General features: G+C 37.8%; 1 protein-coding gene and 1 non-coding gene across 2 annotated transcripts in view; both read left to right on the top strand.

Moving 5' to 3' along the window:
• The window catches only part of HDX (highly divergent homeobox), a 314,801-nt gene that overhangs the window by 154,880 nt on the left and 141,711 nt on the right, over window positions 1-18,210 (top strand). The gene's annotated exons all lie outside the window — the stretch shown is intronic.
• Window positions 17,499-17,605, top strand: LOC118922498 (U6 spliceosomal RNA). The gene has a single exon (XR_005028794.1). It is a non-coding gene; the product is annotated as a U6 spliceosomal RNA (small nuclear RNA).

Genomic DNA, 18,210 nt, shown 5'->3' with positions numbered 1-18,210 from the left:
TTTAAGTGATGGGCTTTATTGTATGAGATTTTGTTGTGTTTTTTTTTCTTTTTTTCTGCAAATTTGCTCTCATACATGCAGGCTTACTGGCAATTCTTTTGTTTTGTATTGAGACTTCAACCTGCAAAACTTTAAGAACTTATTTGATTTTTTCTGAAGAGGATGAGTCATATTCTCTAAGGAATTCCTTAACAAGTCTAGTTATCTGCATTCAATGTTGTAAAGCTCACCTATGATGATACAGGTTTTTACCTTCACTTCTGCTTGTCATCAGAAATAAGTTTTTTATTTCTGCCTAATATTTTTTCTATGACATAATTGTAGCAGAAAATTGTGATTGAAACTGCATGTGTGACAAGTAAAATTTTAGCTGGATAATATCAATTTAAACTCCAGAGATGACTGCTGAGTCTTCTTTTAAAGAGTGAAATCAGCAGTGACAGTAAATTCTCACTATGGTAGCTTCAGAAGATGTTGGGTTTGAAATTTGGATAATAGTATTCCTGGGACTAAAAATTTAAGAAACCCCATGCCTGGACAACTATAGTGTAAAACTGAGGGGAGTTCTTGAGAATGATGTACAAGTGGCCTTGGGACTATAAAGAGATTATATATCAGGGTTCACCAAAGAGACAGACCAGCAGGATGTATATGTATGCACAAACACACACACACAAACACATGCAGGCACACCTCACTTATTGTGCTTCACTCTATTGCACTTTGCATAAACTGTGTTTTTTACAAATTGAAGGTTTGTGTCATCCTTGTATCAAGAAGCCTATTAGCACCATTTTTCCAACAGCATTTGCTCACTTTGTGTCTGTGTCACATTTTGGTAATTTTTTCAATATTTCAAACTTTTTCATTAATTTGTTTTGATGATCTGTGATCAGTGATCTTTGATGTTACTACTGTAATTGTTTTGGGGTATCATGAACCAGGCTCATATAGGACAGCAAATAATAAATGGGTGTGTTCTGACTTCTCCACTTGCTGGCTATTTCCTTGTCTCTCTCCCTCTCTTCTGGGTTCGCTATTCCCTAAGAAACAATATTGAAACCAAGTTAATTATAGCCCTACAATGGCCTCTAAGTGTTCAACTGAAATGAAGTCACAAGTCTTTCATTTTAAATAAGATAGAAATGATTAAGCTTAGTAGGAAGGCATGTTGAAAGCAATATAGGTGAAATCTAGGCCTCTTGTGCCAAACAGCCAGGTTGTGAATGCAATAGAAAAGTTCTTGAAGGAAATTAAAAGTGATGCTCTAGTGAACAGATGAAGGATAAGAAAGAAAAACAGCCTTACTGCTGATATGGAGAAAGTTTTATTGTTCTAGACAGATGAAACAAGCCACAATATTCTCTTAAGCCAAAGGCTAATCCAGAGAAAGGCCCTAAGTCTCTTTAGCTCTGTGAAGACTGGGAGAAGTGAGGAAGTTGCAAAAGAAAAGTTTGAGGGTAGCAGAGGTTGGTTCATGAGGTTTAAGAAAATAAGCCATCTCCATAACATAAAAGTGCAAGGTGAAGCAACAAGTACTGATACAGAAGCTGCCGCAAGTTATCAGAAGGTCTAGCTAAGATAATTAATGAAGGTGGCTGAACTAAACAACTGATTTTCAGTGTAGATTAAACAGCCTTCCATTGGAAGAAGATTCCATCTAATAATTTTATGGCAGAAGAAGAGAAGCTTTGAATTCCTGGCTGCAAAGCTTCCCAGGATAGGCTAACTTCCTTGTTAGGAGCTAAGGCAGCTAGTGACTTGACTGAAGCAAATGTTAATTTACTATTCTTAAAATCTAGGGCCCTTAAAAATTATGTTAAATCTTTTCTACCTGTGCTCTATAAATAGAACAAGAAAGCCTGGATGACAGCATATCTATTCACAACAGAGTTGACTAGATATTTTAACCCCATGCTGAGACCAGTTCAGAATAAAAGATTCCTTTCAAAATATTACTGCTCATTGACAATGTACCTGGTAACCAAAGAACGCTGATAGAGATGTACAATGGGATTAATGCTGTTTTCATACCTACTACCACATCCATCCTGCAGCCCATGAAACAAGTAATTTTGACTTTTAAGTCTTATTATTTAAGAAATACATTTCATGAGGCTATATGTGCCATAGATAGTGATTCCTCTGATGGTTCTGAGCAAAGGAAATTGAAAACCTTCTGGAAAAGTTTCAGCAAGCTGAGTGTCATTAAGAACATTCATGAATCCTGGGAATAAGTTGAAAAACAACATTAACAGGTGTTTGGAACAAGTTGATTCTAAACCTAATGAATGACTTTGAGGGGTTCAAGACTTCAGTGGAGGAAGAAACTTCAGATTTGGTGGAAATAGCAAGAGAACTAGATTAGAAGTGCAGCCTGAAAAATGTGACTGAATTGCTGCAACCTTGTCATAAAACTTTATGGATGAGGATTTGTTTCTTGTGGATGAGCAAAGTAGCTTATTGAGATGGAATCTACTCCCAATGAAGATGCTGTAGAGGTTGTTGAAATGACAACAAAGGATTTAGAATATTTCATAAATTTAGTTGATAAAGCAGTGGCAGGGTTTGAGAGAATTTACTCCAATTTTGAAAAAAGTTCTACTGTGGGTAAAATGCTATCAAACAGCATTGAATGCTACAAAGAAACCATTTGTGAAAGAAAAAGTCAATGAATATTGCAAATTTTATTGCTGTCTTATTTTACGAAATTGCCACAACCACCCCAACCTTCATTCAACACTACCCTGATCAGTCAGTAGCCATCAATATTGAGGAAAGACCCTTCACCAGAAAAGATTCTGACAGAAAACTCTGATGACATTTAGCATTTCTTAGCAAGAAAGTATTTTTATCAAAGTGTGTACATTGTTTTTATAAACATAATGCTGCTGCACCTTTAATAGACTACAGTATTGTGTTAACATAATGTTTATGTGCATTGGGAAACTGAAAATTTCATTTGACTTGCTTTATTGCAATATTCACATTTTTGTGGTGGTCTGGAGCCAAACCCACAATATCTCTGAGACACGTGTCTGTGTATGTATCTATGTGTATACTGAGAAGTTCTGAGATCTGAAGTCAGCAAGATAGAGACCCAGGAGAGCCAAAATGTTGTTCCAGCCTGAATCTAAATGCCTGAGACTCAGGACAGTCACTAGTACAAGGTCAAAACTGAAAGTCGGCAGACTCCATACCCAAGAAGAACCAATGTTTCAGCCTGAGTATAAAGGCCAGAAGTACCAATGTTATAGTTCAAGTATTTGGGCAGAAGGAGTATTCTCTTATTCAGCCTTTCTTGTTCTATTCAGCTTTTCAATTGATTGGATGAAGTCCACCCATATTAGGGAAGACAGTCTACTTAACTCAGTCAACTGATTTAAATGTTAATCTTGTTCAGAAACACCCTCACAGTTACACCCAGAATAATTTTTGGCCAAATGTCTAGGCACCTCATAGCCCAGTCAAGTTGATACATAAAATAAATAATCACAGGAATATATCTCAGAAATTCAAGAACTAGAAATGATCAGAAGGTAAAGCTAAATTTCTTACATGATAAGGAGTTAATATTATGAGTATATAAAGAAATCCTACAGCTCAGCAACAAAATACCTGATTTTTAAAGTGGGCAAATGATTTGAATAGACACTCACCAATTAAAATATATAAATGGCTGACAAGCATATGAAAAGATCCTCAACATCTCTAATAATCAGAAAATTTTAAATCAAAACCACAATAAGACATCACCTCACACCAATTAAGATGGCTACTATAAAAAAAACAACAGAAATTAATTATTGGTGAGAATATGGATAAATTATATACTTGTACACTGTTGGTGGGAATATAAAATGTTGCAGCCTCTATGGAAAATTGTATGATGGTTCCTTAAAAAATTAAACCTAGAATTATCATAGAATCTAGCAATTACACTTCTGGGTATATATCCTAAATAATTCAAAGGAGGGTTTCAAACAGTTATCTGTACACTGATGTTCATAACAGCATTATTCAAAATAGCTAAAATGCCTGACAGATGCATTGATGAGCAAATGTGCTAAGTGCATAAATACATGAATATTATTCATTCTTAGGGAGAAAATTCTGACACGTTACAACATGGTTGACACTTAAGGACACTATACTCAGTGAAATAAATAAGTTTACAAAATAAATACTCTATTATTCCACTGCTATTGTTTATCTAGAGTAGTCAAACTCTTAGAAACAGGAAGTGGAATGTGACTGCCAGTGGCTGCAAAAAGGGGGAAGTAGGGAGTCGTTTAATGGGAGTGAAAAGTTCTGAAGATTGGTTGTCCAACAATGTGAATATACTTACCACTACTAAACTGTACACATAAAAGTAGTTAAAATGTTACATTTTATATTATGTGTATCTTACCACAACTTAAAAAAATTAGTCAGTTTAAATTTTACCCAGAAGCCTCAAAAGACAATTTTTGAGGACTTCATATTCAACTTCTTGTAGATGAGACACTTTGACTGAGGGTAGAGATTGTGTCAATAAATAAATTGAGAGGTTCACGGGAAGATGGTGGAGTGAGCAGTTCAGAGGAAATCTCCTCCACAAAACATATATATTTATGAAAATACAATAAATACAACTATTCTTTAAAAAGACACCAGTGGATGCAGTACAACAACCAGGATACATCTACATCTGTGAGAACTCAACATCACATGAAGGGGGTAAGGTACAAGCCGCGGCCAGGCGGGACCCGAATGCTCCCCGACCCCAGAACCGGCGGGAAGAAAAGGCTCGGAACGGGGAGGGAGTGAAAGCCCAGGACTGCTAAACAACCAGCTCTAGAAATCCCACCCAGAGCACAGATACAAGGTGCACGGGGTGCTGGATATTAGAGAAACGGAAAAGCAAAACCTGTGGGCAGGTCCCCGCAACTGCCGCCCCTGAGACAAAAGAAAAGCGAGTGCTTTCTGCAAGTCTTAAAGAGACGTGGACCCCATAGCTGGACGAAGTTTTCCCAGCACACTTAGCCAGCAGCTGGGAATTCTGGGGAACCTTAGGCGCCCTAAACCCTGGGGAGACAGCGCAGCTCTGAAGCCCCTCATGGCACTAAGCAGACTGACAGACGTTCCTCCAACTGGTGCGGACCCCAGCACACCGGCCCAGTAGCAGGAGAGTGGTAGTGCATGCCAGGGGCGGCTGCGCCGGAAGGGACCGGGAGCAGATCGAGCGTGCCAACGGTGCCAGAAGACAAAAGGAGAGGCTCGTGCGAGCCCGCAGTGGCGGCAACCGAACAGCCCGGGCACAGCTCGCATGTACCGGTGGCAGTGGGGCCAGAGGAGACCGGTACAGGCCCATGTGGGAGAGCCCTGCGCGCAACTGCAGAAGAGCCAGAGGGAGCAGGCATGCTTCCAGCAGCCAATCAGAATACGAGCCCAAGGCACAGCCACACAGGCTAGACCCAAAGGCCACTGATGGCACACAGCTTCCCAGCAGGGGCACCACTATCACGGAGGAGCGCACCCGGAGTGCATGCCACTCCCTGCAGGGCTCCGTGCTGCTCTGACGGAGACCCCACACACAGTAGTTTAGGGGACTAACCCGGTGGCTGCTCCAGGAGTGCTCACACTACAGAGGCACACAGAACTCCCGAGAGACAGGATCCAAAGAGGACAACACCAAGACACGTAATAATTAAAATGGCAAAGATCAAGGACAGGGACAGAGTATTAAGGCAGCCAGAGAGAGTAAAAAGGTCACCTACAAAGGAAAACCCATCAGGCTATTATCAGACTTCTCAACAGAAACCTTACAGGCCAGAAGAGAATGGCATGATATATTTAATGCAATGAAACAGAAGGGCCTCAAACCAAGGATACTGTATCCAACACGATAATCATTTATATATGAAGGAGGGATAAAACAATTCCCAGACAAGCAAAAGTTGAGGGAATTTGCCTCCCACAAACCACCTCTACAGGGCATCTTACAGGGACTGCTCTAGATGGGAGCACTCCTAAAAAGAGCACAGAACAAAACACCCAACATATGAAGAATGGAGGAGGAGGAATAAGAAGGAAGAGAAATAATCATCAGACTGTGCTTATAATAGCTCAATAAGCGAGTTAAGTTAGACAGTAAGGTAGTAAAGAAGCTAACCTTGAACCATTGGTAACCACGAATCTAAAGCCTGCAATGGCAATAAGTACATAACTTTCAATAAACACCCTAAATGTAAATGGACTGAATGCACCAATAAAAAAACACAGAGTAATAGAACGGATAGAAAAGCAAGACCCACATATACGCTGCTTACAAGAGACTCACCTCAAACCCAAAGACATGCACAGATTAAAAGTTAAGGGATAGAAAAAGATATTTCATGCAAAAAACAGAGAGAAAAAAGCAGGTATTGCAACACTAGTATCAGACAAAATAGACTTCAAAATAAAGAAAGTAACAAGAGATAAAGAAGGACATTACATAATGATAAAGGGCTCAGTCCAACAAGAGGATATAACCATTATAAACATATATGGATCCAATACAGGAGCATCAATATATGTGAAACAAATACGAACAGAATTAAAGGAGGAAATAGAACGCAATCCATTCATTTTGGGAGACTTTAACACACCACTCACTCCAAAGGACAGATCCACCAGGCAGAAAATAAGTAAGGACACAGAGGCACTGAACAACACACTAGAACAGATAGACCTAATAGACATGTATAGAACTCTACATCCAAAAGCAACGGGATACACATTCTTCTCAAGTGCACATGGAACATTCTCCAGAATAGACCACATACTAGGCCACAAAATGAGCCTCAGTAAATTCCAAAAGGTTGAAATCCTACCAACCAACTTTTCAGACCACAAAGGCATATAAATAGAAATAAAATGTACAAAGAAAGCAAAAAGGCTCTCACAAACACATGGAGGCTTAACAACATGCTCCTAAATAATTAATGGATCAACGACCAAATTAAAATGGATATCCAGCAATATATGGAAACAAATGACAATAACAACACAAAGCCCCAACTTCTGTGGGATGAAGCAGAAGCAGTCTTAAGAGGAAAATAAATAGCAAGCCAGGCATATTTAAAGAAGGAAGAACAATCCCAAATGAATAGTCTAATGTCACAATTATCAAAATTGGAAAAAGAACAAATGAACCCTTAGGTCAGCAAACGGAGAGACATAATAAAGATCAGAGAAGAAAGAAATTAAATTGAGAAGAATAAAACAATAGAAAAAATCAGTGAAACCAAGTGCTGGTTCTTCGAGAAAATAAACAAAATAGATAAGCCTCTAGCCAGACTTATTAAGAGAAAAGAGCGTCAACACACATCAACAGAATCAGAAACAAGAAAGGAAAAGTCACGATGGACCCCACAGAAATACAAAGAATTATTAGAGAGTAATATAAAAACCTATATGCTAACAAGCTGGAAAACCTAGGAAAAACGGACAACTTCCTAGAAAAATACAACCTTCCAAAACTGACCCAGAAAGAAAATCTAAACAGACCAATTACCAGCAACGAAATTGAATCAATAATCAAAAAACTACCCAAGAACAAAACCCCCGGGCCAGATGGATTTACCTCAGAATTTTATCAGACATACAGAGAAGACATAATACCCATTCTCCTTAAAGTTCTCCAAATAATAGAAGAGGAGGGAACACTCCCAAATTCATTGTATGAAGCCAACATCACCCTAATACCAAAACCAGGCAAAGACCCAACCAAAAAAGAAAACTACAGACCAATATCCCTGAAAAAAGTGGATGCAAAAATACTCAACAAAATATTAGCAAGCCAAATTCAAAAATACATCAAGAGGATCATACACCATGACCAAGTGGGATTCATCCCAGGGATGCAAGGATGGTACAACATGTGAAAGTCTATCAACATCATCCTCCTCCACATCAACAAAAAGAAGGACAAAAGCCACATGATCATCTCCATAGATGCTGAAAAAGCATTCAACAAAATTCAGCATCCATTCATGATAAAAACTCTCAACAAAATGGGCATAGAGTTCAAGTACCTCAACATAATAAAGGACATATATGACAAACCCACAGCTAACATCATACTGAACAGCAAAAGGCTGAAAGCTTTTCTTCTGAGATCAGGAACAAGACAGGGATGCCCACTCTCCCCACTGTTATTCAACGTGGTACTGGAGGTCCTTGCCACGGCAATCAGACAAAACAAAGAAACCCAAGGAACCCAGATTGGTAAAGAAGAAGTCAAACTGTCACTATTTGCAGATGACATGATATTGTACATAAAAAACCCTAAAGACTCCACTGCAAAACTACTAGAACTAACATCGGAATTCAGCAAAGTTGCAGGATACAAAATTAACACACAGAAATCTGTAGCTTTCCTATACACTAACAATGAAACAATAGAAAGAGAAATCAGGAAAACAATTCCACTTACAATAGCATCAAAAAGAATAAAATACCTAGGAATAAACCTAACCAAGGAAGTGAAAGACCTATACCCTGAAAACTACAAGACACTCTTAAGAGAAATAAAAGAGATCACTAACAAATGGAAACATCCCATGCTCCTGGGTAGGAAGAATTAATATCGTCAAAATGGCCATCCTGCCCATAGCAATATACAGATTCGATGAAATCCCTATCAAATTATCAACAGCATTCTTCAATGAACTGGAACAAATAGTTCAAAAATTCATATGGAACCACCAAAAACCCCAAATAGCCAAAGCAATCCTGAGAAGGATGAATAAAGTGGGGGGGATCTTGCTCCCCAACTTCAAGCTCTACTACAAAGGCACAGTAATCAAGACAATTTGGTACTGGCACAAGAACAGAGCCACAGACCAGTGGAATAGAATAGAGACTCTAGATATTAACCCAAACATTTATGGCCAATTAATATATGATGAAGGAGCCATGGACATACAATGGGGAAATGACAGTCTCTTCAGCAGATGGTGCTGGTAAAACTGGACAGCTACATGTAAGAGAATGAAACTGGATCACTGTCTAACCCCATACACAAGAGTAAACTCCAAATGGATCAAAGACCTGAATGTAAGTCATGAAACCATAAAACTCTTAATAAAAAACATAGGCAAAAATGTCATGGACATAAACATGAGTGACTTCTTCATGAATATATCTCCCCGGGCAAGGGAAACAAAAGCAAAAATGAACAAGTGGGACTAAATCAAGCTAAAAAGCTTCTGTACAGCAAAGGACACCATCAATAGAACAAAAAGGTATCCCACAGTATGGGAGAATATATTCTTAAATGACAGCTCCGATAAAGGATTGACATCCAAAATATATAAAGAGCTCACACACCTCAACAAACAAAAAGCAAATAATCCAATTAAAAAATGGGTAGAGGAGCTGAATAGACAGTTCTCTAAAGAAGAAATCCAGATGGCCAACAGGCACATGAAAAGATGCTCCACATCACTAATCATCAGAGGAATGCAAATTAAAACCACAGTGAGATATCACCTCACACCTGTAAGGATCGCCATCATCGAAAAGATAAACAACAACAAATGTTGGCGAGGTTGTGGAGAAAGGGGAACCCTCCTACACTGCTGGTGGGAATGTAAATTAGTTCAACCATTGTGGAAAGCAGTATGGAGGTTCCTCAGAATGTTCAAAATAGACTTACCATTTGACCCAGGAATTCCACTTCTAGGAATTTACCCTAAGAATGCAACACTCCAGTTTGAAAAAGACAGATGCACCCCTATGTTTATCCCTGCACTATTTACAATAGCCAAGATATGGAAGCAACCTAAATATCCATCAGTAGATGAATGGATAAAGAAGAGTGGTACATATACACAGTTGAATATTACTCAGCCATAAGAAAAAATCAGATCCTACTATTTGCAACAACATGGATGGAGCTAGAGGGTATTATGCTCAGTGAAATAAGCCAGGTGGAGAAAGACAAGTACCAAATGATTTCACTCATATATGGAGTATAAGAAAAAAGGAAAACTGAAGGAACAAAACAGAAGCAGAACACAGAACCCAAGAATGGACTAACAGTTACCAAAGTTAAAGGGACTGGGGACGATGGGTTGGGAGGGAGGGATAAGGGCGGGGAAAAAGAAAGAGGGCACTACAATTAGCATGTATAGTGACTGTGAAGGGGTATGTGGGTGGGACTTGGTAAAGGGGGGAGCCTAGTAAACAATGTTCTTCATGTAATTGTATATTAATGACACCAAAATAAAAAATTAAAAATTAAAAATTAAATAAATTAATTAATTGAATGGAATCTGTAAATCGTAAGATTTTCTAAAAGTTTTATACATAATTTAAAAGTGTAATGCATCGCTAACTACATAATGTATTGAATGTGATTAAAATATCATGTACGGATATCTAAAATTTGTTTGGCATAGTTCTGGTCACTAGGGCTATACAAATTTTAAAAAATAATGAAAAAGAAATAAAGCATTGTCATTTAAATAAGCATTTCACAGAAAAATAAATACATAAGGCCATTAAGCATATAAAAATACTTAGTCTTAAAGAAATACAAATCAAAACCATAAGATACCGTTTTTCACCAAATTAGCCTTGGGTAATACCTAGCATTGGTATATAGGAATATAGAAAAATGTGTATTTCAGCCCTTGTCCAAGAGAAATTTGGCTATATTTATTTAAAAAATTAAATGGAACTTTGGCCTACCAGTTCCATTTTGTGGTATAAGACCTAAAGGTTAGGTCCCCTGTTATATATGTTTTGACATCTTGGACAGGCAAAGAGGGTGTCAAATAGTAACCAAACCACAATTCATCCTTCCCATCCTGTTTCTGCCCATGAAGTACCATATTCAAACTCTCCTTATCATGGGGACCATGCTTCAGTTCCCTGATAGGCCACTGAATGATTCACACAACCCAATCACATCCTTCTGTGGGAAACAGGGGTTTCACCACCTTCAGGGTTTACACCACAGCCTCTACATGTTCACAGTGTTCCCAAGTGGAATCCATGTCATCGTTCATGGTATACAGTGTTCTCTTCCAGGCTGTGAGTATATGTGACAAATATATTATTGTTGATTTCATCTGTCTACTGTTGGAAATCATTTGGCCATCCCCACAAATGTAGCACAGGAATTTGTTCCTTGCCAATGGGAATAAGTGAATGCAACCAAAATAAATGTGTAGGATATTGCCATTAGATATAATTTAAAATATAAAGGAAGGCATATATGCAAGGATGTCAATTTCAACATTGTTTTTAATAGCAGTAACCTAAATGCCCATAATTACATAACTCTGAGTAAATCATAGAGTGTCCATGTGATGGAGCACTATGCAACAGTTAAAAAGACTGAAGTATATCTGTATGTGCTGATATAGAAAGATCTCCAAGATACACTATTATGTGAAAAATCTTTAGATTTTCACCTCTTTTTTTTGGGAACTGTATATGCATTTTTATCCTGTAAAGTTACTTAGTAAACTACTGATGGTGGTTGTCTTTGGCATCTGCATTGGAAGTTTGTAGCTAAGGAAGGAAGATTGGAGCTCATTTTATACCTTTTTGATTTCTTGACTCTGTTTTTTATCAAGCACACTTTTATTTTTATTTCTACAGCAAGAATGAAACTACAAAGTCATGATCCTGCTATTAAAGAGCCCATTATCTAGTGGAAAGATGAACAAATTTTCACAAACATGTTTGAAATCCCAACAACTTGGGTTAGTGTCTGGGCTGATGATCCAGATAGGGCAGAGTAGTGCACAGCATATGGAAAACAGAGAGTAAATTGAGTTAGGAATTTTTAATAGTTCTCATTTAAAAGAGGTTCCTTCTGAGTATAAATATGTAGTTCAGTTCCACATCTAACTAAGATACATACTTAAGACAGTAAACTCTGTTCCTCAACACCAGATTTTTTTATTTCAATTGTTTTAATGTTTTAAAAAAGGGAACTACTAAATTCCTAGAAATGTCCTTAAGGCTGGTCAAGGGGCCAGGTTTCTGTCTGTTGTGTAGTATAAGCCATGTGAAATCAATACAATTTTCTGGTCACTTGGGCCAAGCCTCTGCTTTCACCTATATTGCTAGAGTTACTGAAATGTTATGCTTTTCACAGAATCAACAAGGTGATTGCTTAATACATCTCCCTCACTTGACCTAGGGATTTAGGCTTTGTAAAGTGAAGGTGGCTTTAGGGTTCGAAAGGAAGACAAAACTGATTCCAACTTCAAGATTCCTCAGGGAAGAATTAATGTTCTCCTTTAAGGGCCCACCATTATTTTCTTCTCTAAATGACTATTCAGTTTAATGCTAATTTATTTTATTACTTAGTTAAAATATGCTTTTAGGAGCTTTAAAAATAACTGCTCTTCCCCCATAAGTTTGTACTTAATAGGAGTAGTCATAATAGGTCACCCTCAGCATTGTTAATGTTGAGACCCCAGCACATTTCTAACAAATCAAATCAGGTTTTGTTTAGTTCAATTTAAGGGATAAATCAGTTTTGTATGTCCTCTAAATTAATTCCAAATTAATTGGCCGAATGTATTCAGTGTTCTGTTCATTATCCCTTCCATTCTAACAGTAACGTAAGCAACCTTGCACTAGAGAATTTGGTACAATAGAAAAATATGGGAATATTTATGCTGGTTGTTATGATGGATTATTTGAATATACCTTGACTCTTACTAGCATTTATTTTTCTCTTGATTATTTTGGGAAGTTTATCTCCACAACTATTGTATAACCCATCCAGGACGGGATGGGTGCCTAATGAGATTTTTACATTATAAATAATTTGAGGGTTTTCCGACTTGATTGAAAAAATCTGTGGATAGCATGTTTTGATTCATTTATTGGGAGCATGTAATTTGGTACTAGTACTTATAATAAATGTAAATAATCAGATTTTTAATCAGGGGAAGAACAGATTTGGCTGATAAGGAAATTAACACACATGCACACACAAAAGCACATATATTTTTATGAAGAGATACATATTAATTATACAATTTAATTTCACTATTTTGATAGTAAATTGACAATTCATATGTTGCTTTTCTTCCTGTTAGCTAAAATTCCTTTTCTAAAGGTTGTAGTTTTAAAACAAATTTGTACCTGTTGTTTAGGATTTTATCAGTTTTGGCAATGATGAATCTTTATTTGTCATGTTTTATATGTTGTATACATTATTTTTAACTCTTATACAATCCTATTTAGTAGAGGGTTCCATTTTATATTTCAATTAGGAAGGAAATGTTGAAAGCAGTGTATGTCCAGGAAGGATTTGAAGTCTAGTCTCTGTGTGGGACAAGATTATGTCTTATCAGGTGGAAGGCAGCAATAGAACTTCATACCTCATGCCATGATTTGCAGCATTTGTTCTCCATTCACTGTCAGAGATTTTGTCTATGTCTCATTCTCTCACTCTATCACTCTTTCTCATCGCAAACACACACATACACATAAGGCTTTGCAAGATATATATACATATATTTTGAAGTTTTAAGTGCATTTTTAAATTTTTATTATTTTTATTTTGTTACCATTAATATACAATTACATGAGAAACATTGTGATTACTAGATTACCCCCATTATCAAATCCCCACCACATACCCCCTTACAGTCACTGTCCATCAGGGTAGTAAGATGATATAGAATCACTACTTGTCTTCTCAATGCTATACAGCCTTCCTTGTGCCCCCCACACTACATCATGTGTGCTAATTGTAATGTTCTTTATTCCCCTTATCCCTCCCTTCCCACCCATCCTCCCCAATCCCTTTCCCTTTGGTAATTGTTAGTCCATTCTTGGGTTCCTTGAGTCTCGTGCTGCTTAGTTCCTTCAGTATTTGCTTTGTTCTTATGCTCCCCAGATGAGTAAAATCATTTGATACTTGTCTTTCTCTGCCTGGCTTATTTCACTGAGCATAATACCCTCTAGCTCCATTCATGTTGTTGCAAATGGTAGGAGTTGTTTCTTTCTTATGGCTGAATAATATTCCATTGTGTATATGTACCACTTCTTTATCCATTCATCTACTGATGGACGCTTAGGTTGCTTCCATTTCTTCGCTATTGTAAATAGTGCTGTGATAAACATAGGGGTGCATATGTCTTTTTCAAACTGGGCTCCTGCATTCTTAGGGTAAATTCCTAGGAGTGGAATTCCTGAGTCAGATGGTATTTCTATTTTTAGTATTTTGGTGAACTCCTTACTGTTTTCCACAATGGTTAAACTATTATACATTCCCACCGAACTATAGGAGGGTTTGCCTTTCTCGACATCCTCGCCTACATTTGTTGTTTGCTGTTCAGAGGCTGGCCATGTTTACTGGTGTGAGGTGATATCTCATTGTGGTTTTAATTTACATTTCTCTGATGATTAGGGATGTGGAGCATCTTTTCATGTGCCTATTGGCCATCTGAATTTCTTCTTTGGAGAAGTGTCTGCTCAGCTCCTCAGCCCATTTTTTAATAGGCTTATTTGCTATTTGTTTGTTGAGGTGCATGAGCTCTTTATACAATTTGGATGTCATATAGATGGGTCTTGCTTTTTATCCATTCTATTACTCTGTGTCTTCTGATTGGTGTGTTCAGTCCATTTACATTTAGGGTGATTATTGAAAGATATGTACTTATTGCCATTGCAGGCTTTAGGTTCATGGTTACCAAAGGTTCAAGGGTAGCTTCTATACTATCTAACCATCTAACTTAGCTTGCTTATTAAACTATTGTAAACACACCGTGATGATTCTTTAGTTCTCCCTTCTTATTCCTCTTCCTCCATTCTTTATATGTTAGGTGTTTTATTCTGTACTCTTTTGTGGTTCCTTTGACTGCTGTTCTGAATAATTGATTTTATTTTTTGCCTTTAGTTAGTATTTGGTTTGTCTGCTTTCTTTGCTGTGATTTTATTTTCTCTGGTGGCATGTATTTAGCCTTAAGAGTGCTTCCATGTAGACCAGTTCCTTTGTAATGTCCTATAGAGGTGGTTTGTGGGAGGCAAATTCCCTCAACTTTTTCTTGTCTTGGAATTGGTTAATTCCCCCTTCACATTTAAATGGTAATCATGCTGGATACAGTATTCTTGTTTGAAGGCCCTTTTGTTTCATTACATTAAATATACCATGCCATTCTCTTCTGGCCTGTAAGATTTCTGTTGAGAAGTCTGATGATAGCCTGAAGGGTTTTCCTTTGTAGGTGATCTTTTTTCTCTCTCTGGCTGCCTTTAATATTCTGTCCTTTTCTTTGATCTTTTCTATTTTAATTATTATATGTCTTTGTGTTGTCCTCCTTGGGTCCCTTGTGTTGGGAAATCTATGGGATTCCATGGTCTGAGAGACTATTTCCTCCCTCAGTTTGGGGAAGTTTTCAGCAATTATTTGTTCAAGGATACTTTGTATCCCTTTTTCTGTCTCTTCTTCTTCTGTTACCCCTATAATGCGAATATTGCTCCATTTGGCTTGGTCACACAGTTCTCTTAATATTCTTTCATTCCTGGAGATCCTTTTACCTCTGTCTGCCTCAGCTTCTCTGTATTCCTGTTCTCTGATTTCTATTCCATTAATGGTCTCTTCTACCTCATCCAATCTGCTCTTAAGTCCTTCCAGAGATTGTTTCATTTCTGTAATCTCCCTCCTGACTTCATCCCTTAACTCTTGCATATTTCTCTGAAGGTCCATCAGCATGGTTATGATCTTTATTTTGAATTCTTTTTCAGGAACATTGGTTATATCTATCTCCCCAAGTCCTCTCTCGGGCTTGTCTGGGTGATTCTTGACTGGACCAAATTCTTCTGCCTTTTCATGATGATAGAGGTAGTCATAGGCAGGTGGCACATGAGTCAGCTGGGAGAAGAAAGTCTCTTCCTGCTTGCTGGTTGCCATGCCCTTCTCTGCTGCCTGAGTTGGTTACCAGCACACTGGGAGTAGCCTCCGGGTTAATCCCCTGAGCTGCCTTGGGCAGCGCCACCCTCAGAGTATCTCAGGCCCTTTGAGGAGTGGCAGGTATGCCAGTGTGTTCTCCTGTAAGAATGGCGCCCCTTCTCACCTTGCCCCGGCTTCATCTGTCTGTACCAGGCAGCTGCACCATGGGTGGAGACTCTGGGCGGTTGCTGTGGTGGGGATGGTCTCCTGCTGCTCAGCCACTGCAGTGGGGCAGCACTGGCTGGGAGGAATGACTGACAGGCTGCTTATCACTGTGAGGGTCTTCAGAGCTGCATTGCCACCCAAGGTGTTGGGGCGCATGAAGTTCCTCAGGATTCCCAGCCTGCTGGTCTGAGTGTGCCAGGACAATTTCCTCCAGATGTTAAGCCCTTGTCCCTTTAAGACTTTCAAAAAGACTGGCTTTTCTTTTTTCCCAGGGGAGCTGGCTGTGGGAACCCACTAGCAGATTTTACTTTTCCATTCCTCTTAATATCCAGAGCACCATGTAATGTGTGTCTGTGCTCCCAGTGCAGGTTACTAGGGCTGGTTATTTAGCAGTCCTATGTTTCCACACCCTCTGCACTCTGACTCCTTTCCTCTCACTGATGAGCTTGGGTGGGGGGAGTGCTTGGGTCCCACTGGGTCGTGGCTTTGTATCTTAACCCCTTTGTGAGATGCTGAGTTCTTGCAGATGTAGATGCAGCCTGGCTGTTGTACTGTATCTTCTGGTCTCTCTTTTAAGTGTTGTTGTATTTGTTGTATTTTCAAAAATATATATCTTTTTGAGAGGAGATTTCTGCTGCCCTACTCATGCCACCATCTTGGCTCCTTCTGTACTAACTATATTTTCACATTATATCTGGTTCTGAGAGGATTCTCTGTTTCACCTGTCAAGCTGCCATCTTGAATTCTTGGCCTGCAAGATATATATTTTTAATGAAAGTTCATTTTTAGATTTTTTTCACCACTCCTTGAGATAATTGGAGACATCTTAGGGATAGAACTACTAGAAAAAAATCAGATATACTTCTATTTCTGGCTCTGCCATGGTCTTTTTGTGTCATGTTGAATGAGACTTTTCACTCTTCCTGACTCCTTATCAGCAAAATGGAAGTCATAATTGTATTATGCTTCTAAGTTATTTTCTAGTGATGCCCCCAAATTCATTGAATTAAAACAACATGTAAAGTCCGTAGTTTGTTGGATTAAATTAAAAATTAAAAACAAAAAGGACAGGCTTATTAGGAAACTTTCTGAAGCTATAAATAAGATTGTTCTTTTAGGGCTCTGTTATCTCAAATTTCTCTTATTTACCCTTTTAATTATCATACTAGTAGGAGACCTATGTATAAAAGATCCATATTAATTTATCAAAGGGAAACAGATGATACATTTCTGATTCTTATTTTTTAAAGGTATGTAGTGTGAATGTGAATATGTATGTCAGAGAAATAAGTTTGAAAGAGTATTTATTAGAATGTTACCAAGCATCATTTCCAGGATTGTGGGTGATTTAAATTCTCCTCTTTTTAAAATGTATTGGGTGCTCAATTTGCCAGCACAAATACTAAAATTGGAATGATACAGAGAATAATAGCATAGCTCCTGCACAACGATGGCCCCCAAATCCAGGAAATGTTGCATGTTTTTCCCACCAAATTTATCATTCAGAATTGAAGGAAAGATAAAGAGCTTCACAGAAAAATATCTTAAGTATTCATCACAATTTAACCAGCCTTACAAGAAACATTAAAGATATTTCTTGAAGAGGAAAAGAAAATACCATAAATAGAAGCAAGAAATCTAAGAAAAGGAACAATGTCCATTGTTAAAGCAAACCAGGTGAAGAGGTAGTAGATCACTTACTTTAAAGCTAGCATGAAGGTCAAAAAGGCAAAAGCACCAAAAGAAATTACATCTAAAATTAGTTAAAGGAATCACTTAAGGAAAAGGTGTAAAAAAAGATATTATATACATAAAACATGGAGGATGGGAGTAAGAAATGTAGTCCTGCTAGAATCAGCTATTATCACTTATTACAGATTGTTATATTTGTCAGCTTCTTATAAATTTTTATAGTCACAAGATGTCATATAAAACTGCATGGTAATAACAAACCAGAAACATCAAATAGATACCCACACAAAAAACAAGAAAGGAACCCAACCATAAAACAAGAGAATTTACCAAAAGAGGAAGAAAGGATCATAACAGAAGGACAAAAACAACCAGGAAACGTTTAACAGAAGTACAGG

Source organism: Manis pentadactyla, chromosome X (assembly GCF_030020395.1).
Source record: "Manis pentadactyla isolate mManPen7 chromosome X, mManPen7.hap1, whole genome shotgun sequence".
In the NCBI taxonomy this organism is placed as follows: Eukaryota; Metazoa; Chordata; class Mammalia; order Pholidota; family Manidae; genus Manis; species Manis pentadactyla.
The sequence above is the reverse complement of the archived record's forward strand: the minus strand, read 5'-3'. Positions and strand labels throughout refer to the sequence as shown.